We start from the raw sequence: 6,485 nt of genomic DNA, 5'->3' as shown, positions 1-6,485 counted from the left end.
TCTTGAAAAGAAAAAAAAATTCTTACCCAACAGTAACTTTGGGGAGCTTCCTAGTCTAATCCTTATCAATTTTGACCTATGGCTTCTCCTAAATTTTTTTCTTCCATGCCTCTTCTATCATCCAGAGCAATGTGTTTTCTTTCAATAGGAATTGGGTTATTTAATTGTTCTGGGAAGGAGTTTCAACCACAGTGGCAGGAATCAAATGAAAGTGTGGGCATAGGGGCTTTCCAGAAGTCCCTTAAGGCATGTCCTGAAGGCAAAGGATTCCCTTGATAACACCTTGTCAATTGACATTCCTTTGTCCCATGTCTGCCTTTACTATACTATTTGCATATTCCAGAAGCAAGGGTCATTCTGTTTGGATTATATTTATAAAAAGAATTGTTTCTAGAAACCCCTGTTTACAATCCCTTTCCAGGTGACCTTGTCTGCCACAATTAAAATATTTGACACTACAGAATTTCTTTAAACCTTTTGAAGTGCCACAAACACTACACTGACTGGACTATCTCCCAGACCAACCCACCCCCTTTTTCTATATCGTGTTTTGTTTTGTGACAGGGTCTCATATAACCCAGCTGGCATTGAGCTCACTATATAGTCCTGAAGATCTTTCAACTCCTTTTGGAAATCAGGTAACAACAAACTTAAGGGATTAGTGAAAACTAAGTGGTTTTCAATATGCAATGCTCAGAAAGGGACTCCAGCATAGAGAAGAGGAATAAATAGCCAAGGTGCTGATTTGGCACAAACCAGTGGTATTTAAAAACCTAGCGAGAGACTTACCTGTTCTCTCCTATAGGCTTGTAGGACTTGCATCAACCTAATTCCCCATCTCATTGGCTAGGAAAAAAATCCTCATCCAATAAATAATTTGGGACTTGAGTCTGGCCCCTTGTGATTGCCAGCTTCTCTAATCTGAAACCCCTAAATTAATGAGCACAGCACTTGTAACTTTCTGAAACAAAGAGGGGCTAGTGACTATCTAGGAAAGAGGGTGTTAGAGCAGCCTGCTTGTCTGTCACTGTGATCAACTCTAGTTTACCTCATGCTGGGAATGGACTGTAACAATCTCTTTCTTATACTCTTTATTCTTCTCAGCTATCCCCCCAAGTGCTGGGTCTACAAGTGCGTACCACCATGTCTCCTGAGGAATTTTTCATTACCATTTGACCTTTTAAAGTGGTTTAATACCTTCCTGACATGGTTTTATGGACTAAGGTTGCTGTTTGAGCCCCCAAGGAATCAAGGTGTGTTTTTACTATTAGATGGGTCATTATCTTGTTTATGAGATTGTTGTGATTTCTCTTTCTATGTAGTCTTTGTTTTCTCCTGGGGGAGCTGCTGTGCTCTTCTGGAGAAAGCTTCTGTCACCCAGAGTGCAAGGGGACCCCAAACTCTACACATGCAAGGAAGGACTTGATCCACTGTTGTCAATGGTCCTTTCCTGATATGCCCTCAATGGATGAAGACAAACCAACCCTGGTGGAGAAAGCTGGTTGTAGAACAGGGTGGAAATTGAGGATGTGTGGTTACAGGAAGGAGTTGAGCTTGTGGGAATGGCTCAAGGGGAATCATGTTGCTATGAGAAGATGAATGGGATTTCCTGCCAGGCTATGCCTACCTGTCTATTGGTCCTTTTCTTCACCCACACACAGGTGGAAGCTTGCTACCCATCTACTACCAGCTGGGCACACCTATGAGTTCCAGGCATGGAGGGAGGCAGACTAAACCTCACTGTGTGGGTGATGACCTGGATGTCCCAAGTCTTTGGCTGGCCCTCGCCTTGCTGCTGGCCTGGCTGCTGTTGTCGGGTAAAGTGCTACCCCTGAGCACACTCAGTGACTCCACACTGCAGCAACTGGAGGAGGACCTTGGCACACAGCATCCCGGCCTGCAAGTGGTGTGGGCAGCAGCCAACCTGGGCACCAAGGCTGGAGTCCAGCAGCTGTTGTGCACATAGCTTGAGCTTCCCAGGCTACAGGGGTTGCAGCACCTGCTGGTCATCAACAATGCAGGTGAGACTCTGACCTGACCAGGGCTGAGGCGTCTCATTAGTGGATACTCCCTAAATTCCAGACTCCAAACAGAAACAGGATGTCTCTGCAGGGTTAGCCCAGCCTCCTTGTTTAAAGCTCCTGTGAAACTTTCTCCATTGCCTTGAGCAGGAGTTAAGTCCAGACATCAGGTCTCTGAACAAATCCCCCTGCTTTTCTGGAGAGCTTCAGGCAGGTGTGCTCTTAGCTTGCATTATTAGTGTCTGCAGACCTTCGATAGCTGGGAAGAATGGATATGAGGAGAAACTGGAGAAGGCTGAGGAGAAGAGAGCCCCAGCTGCTGTGTCATTTCTTCGGTCCCGTTTCTTCATGTACTATTGGGGATATTTCCAAAGGCTTCCTGAACATGAATGACCCAGCAGAGGTGAACAACTACTGGGCTCTAAACCTGACTTCTATGCTCTACTTGACTTCCGGCACCCTGAATGCCTTCCCAGATAGCCCTGGCCTCAGCAAGACTGTGGTTAACATCTCATGTCTGTGTGCCCTGCAGCCCTTCAAGGGTTGGGGGCTGTACTGCACCAGGAAGGCTGTCAGAGACATGTTATAACAGGTCCTACCTGCTGAGGAACCCAGTGTGAGGTTGCTGAGCTATGCTCCAGGTAGGTGGGTGGTACTGCCATTGCTGCCTCCAACATGGCTGGTACCTTTCTGGGGGCTGGAAATGTAGGGAACTTGTCAACATTCTCAGTAATGAATAGAATTAATATATTACACCCTGTCCCCATGACTTGTAAGGAAAATACAGACTCTAAAATGTTAGACCAATCAGGGGCAGAGGTACTCAGCATTAGGAGATGCCTGACTAGCAGGTGGGATAAAACACCCATAGACATAAAAACAAATATATTACAATTAAAAAACAAAAGACCACATTACCTTTGTATGTTTAGTTGTGTGTTTTTCTTCCTCAAAGACCACATACTATTCATCCATGTATTCCCAACACCTAGCAAAGCTTCATGGAGGCCAGCCACAATCAATGTTCAAAGACAAGCAGGCAGACTTTGTTTAGTGGTGAGCACCCCGGGTTGAGCTAGGCCAGAACCCTGAACAGGATGGGAAAAGAGTGCTAGGATGAATAAGATAGGGTCCCTGTTTGTTACGATAAATCTTTCCGCCAAAAGCCGCCTGAGCCCCACTGCCACGTGTGAGCTTTATGCCAGCCGCCTACCTGAGGTAGGCCCAAATGAATACACAGAAACTTGTATTAGGTTCAATGCTGCTTGGCCAATGACTAGGATTCTCATCTGTTAGTTCAGTCTTAACTATCATAAACCTATATATTTTATAAGACTTATCTTATCGGACATCTTATTGTGACTTCCTTGCTGGTGGATCACATTGTGCCCCTGGAGCAGGAGCGGAGGGAAAAAGAGGGACCCTTCCTGTTTCTCCTTCTTTAAATATGAGTCTCCTTGCTATGTAACTTCCTGCCTGGATCACCACTTTTCTACTACATTTCCCAGAATCCTCTTTGACTCCTAGTCCTAACTTGCTGTCTCATTGGCCAAACAGTATTTTATTTAACAATCAATAAGATAAACATACACAGTACATTCGCCATCACCTGTTCTCATCAAAATTACAGAGTATACAGTCTTCTGATGCCTTGTCATGTCTGATCAGCCTATTAAGATGCCACCATGCTGGGCCTTTCTTCTAGGCTTATGATTTCTGTGGTTAGAAAGTAGCAATATGTGTTGGAATGTGTGCACAACTCAAGGGTGAGATCCAGATATCAGAGGTCAGGATCCTAGAGGCAGAGAGGAAATGGTCTGTGTACTACTTGTGTACTGGACAGGCCAGGATCCAAACCTGCTTCTTACTTCTTGATGTATCTGGGTCTCCTCATATTACCTGGCACCTGCTCTCCACACGCATACATGATATTGCTTGTTCCAGCTTACCTCCCCAGAGCCTGAAGACAAGCAGAAACCACACTAGTTATCATTTCATCTCTGGAAGGATGTTCTAACAGGGTTCCAAAGAGAGAAGAGTCTGTTTGGAAAGATAGCAAGCCTGCCCCAGAGGTTCTCAAGGAGATAAAAACTGGGCATGGTAGATAGAGTACTTGAGAGGTGTGAGCAGGAGTTCAAAGTCAGCCCTGACCATCCAGCAAGTTAGAGGCCTGTGTGGGCTACAGGAGACTGTGTCTCAAAACAAGAGGGGAGGGGCAGGCTAGAGGACATTCAAATGAAGCAAAGCGATTCTTCTTCCAGGCCTGGGTTCCATGATATTTCTGTCCCTTAATACCATTAAAATTGGGTAGGCTACACAATTGCTTGAGGGCTGTTTATTACCAGGTGGAAGACATTATCTAGAAATGCAAATGAACTTGAGAAAGTTTTGTAGTGACAGGTAACTGTGTGTGTGTGTGTGTGTGTGTGTGTGTGTGTGAGAGAGAGAGAGAGAGAGAGAGAGAGAGAGAGAGAGAGGCAGAGGCAGACAGAGACAAACCACACAGAGAGAGACAGAGGGAGACAGAGAGTCACAGAACGAGAGAGACAGAGACAGAGACAGAGACAGAGACAGAGACAGAGACAGTTTGTGTTTATGGGGCTTTGCCTGAGTGTCTAATCTGTTCATCACATGCAGTGCCTGCAAAGGCCAGAAGAGGGCATCATCTCCCGTGTAACTGTGAGTGGCCATGTTGTTCTGGGAATCAAACCCTGGTTTTCAAGGGTTTCAGTGAGGAAACCTCAGAAATATACAGGATCTTCTGTAGTAGTTCAGTACTTATCCCTAGTATAGGTGTAGACTTTGGGAGCCCATTCCACATAGCGGGATACTCCCTGAGCCAAGACACACTGAGGTGGGCCTAGGCCCTATCCCAAAGGATATGATAAACTCTGATGACACCCGATGGAAGGCCTCACCTTACAGGGGGAGCAGAAAGGATATATGATAAGTAGGGTTTTAGTTGGGGGTGGGGTTGTAGGGGAGAAGGGAAGGGAGAAGGAACTGAGATTGACATGTAAAACAATCTTGTTTCTAATTATTAAAAAAAAAACCTGGTTTTCTGCAAGAACAGCAGGGTCTCCTTACTGGGAGTGATCTCCTCTCTCCTCCCCTATACTCAGAATTTTACTGGGGATCTGAACTCAGGTCCTGATGCTTATACAGTGAGTGCTTTACTAACTGAGCCCCCATCCAGGGTTTTGACGAGAAATGTGAGCCAGGAGAGGTAACCTAGATGAATTTAACAGAAGGATAGAGCTCGTGATGAAATAAGGAGAAAGCAAGGTTGTGGCACAGACCTGCTTGAGACCAAGCTGACAGTCTCTGCTGGGCCCTGGTTGGCTGCAGGTGGAGTGAGACACCTGGTGGGTCCAAGTATCTATTGATAAAGTGGGAAAGTTGGGAAGAGATGTCACGTGCCTAAGAGATGATGAGCTTGATTGTAACTCATGCTTAATAGACTTTAGCTTTGAGTTCAAAACTCAGTAGTAATGTGAGCTGGGTATGGTGGCCCTCACCTATAACCCTGATCCCGTAGAGGTGACAGCAGGAGGATCCTGACTTTCAACAGAGAACATAACTGGAATAAGAAAAAAATATTAGAAGACAACATAATGGAGCCTTGGGCCAGACCTGACTCAGCACCACCATCCGCACAGTGGGACCTCCAACTTCTGCCTCTGACTTATACTTTCCACATACTACGAACTCTGGACACAGACATGCAGCAGTTGGCTCTAGAAACCTCCAAGGACCCAGAGTTAAGGTCCAGACTGCAGGAGCTGAAGTCGAAAGGGAAGCTGGTGGATTGTTGGTCCTCAGCCCAGAAAATGCTGACCTTGCTGCAAAAGGACACCTTCCAGTCTGGAGCCCACATTGACTTCTATGACAGTTAAGACCATGTCCTGCCACAGTGCCCCCAATCAGAGCCAGCCTAACACAAATATAACTACTTAGACATAGCCAGCTGAGAGTGGCTGGCACTACCAGTCATTAGATGGCTTCTGCAGGGTATGAGAGAGAGATGATGGGTACTGGAGTTCTCTATCCCCAGGAAGAGAACTTTAGAGCTGGGAAAAGAAGGAGAAGCTGAAACATTGGACAGAGCAGATTGAGTGTCTTGTCTGTGGAGTGAGAATTGTGGGATCTGATGCAGAAAGAGGACCAAAGACATCACACTAATGCTCCTTGAATTCCTTTTTTGTTCTGCTGTCTTCTTCCTCTGGTATCCACTGTTTCTTCCTTGATTCTAGTCTAAATGCATAGGTATTAAGGCAGATGCAATAGTGTGTGGGCTGTCCTTCATGAATGCCTGCTGACCTCCTCTAGAGGGCACAGGGTGACATCCCAGTTCCTTAGCTAGGGTATCCTGAGAATTAACTTACTGCTGTCACTTCCCAGAGCATTACTAGGGAGCTGTCTGCTCCTGGCATCCAGGCCTACACAGTGGTAAATGTAGTTCCA

General features: G+C 45.9%; 1 pseudogene; it reads left to right on the top strand.

Moving 5' to 3' along the window:
- Positions 1–1,715: 1,715 nt before the first annotated feature.
- On the top strand, positions 1,716–5,917 carry LOC100750443 (annotated as a pseudogene).
- The last annotated feature ends 568 nt before the right edge of the window (positions 5,918–6,485 follow it).

The sequence above is a fragment of the Cricetulus griseus genome, chromosome 8 (genome assembly GCF_003668045.3).
Source record: "Cricetulus griseus strain 17A/GY chromosome 8, alternate assembly CriGri-PICRH-1.0, whole genome shotgun sequence".
NCBI lineage: Eukaryota > Metazoa > Chordata > Mammalia > Rodentia > Cricetidae > Cricetulus > Cricetulus griseus.
The sequence above is the reverse complement of the archived record's forward strand: the minus strand, read 5'-3'. Positions and strand labels throughout refer to the sequence as shown.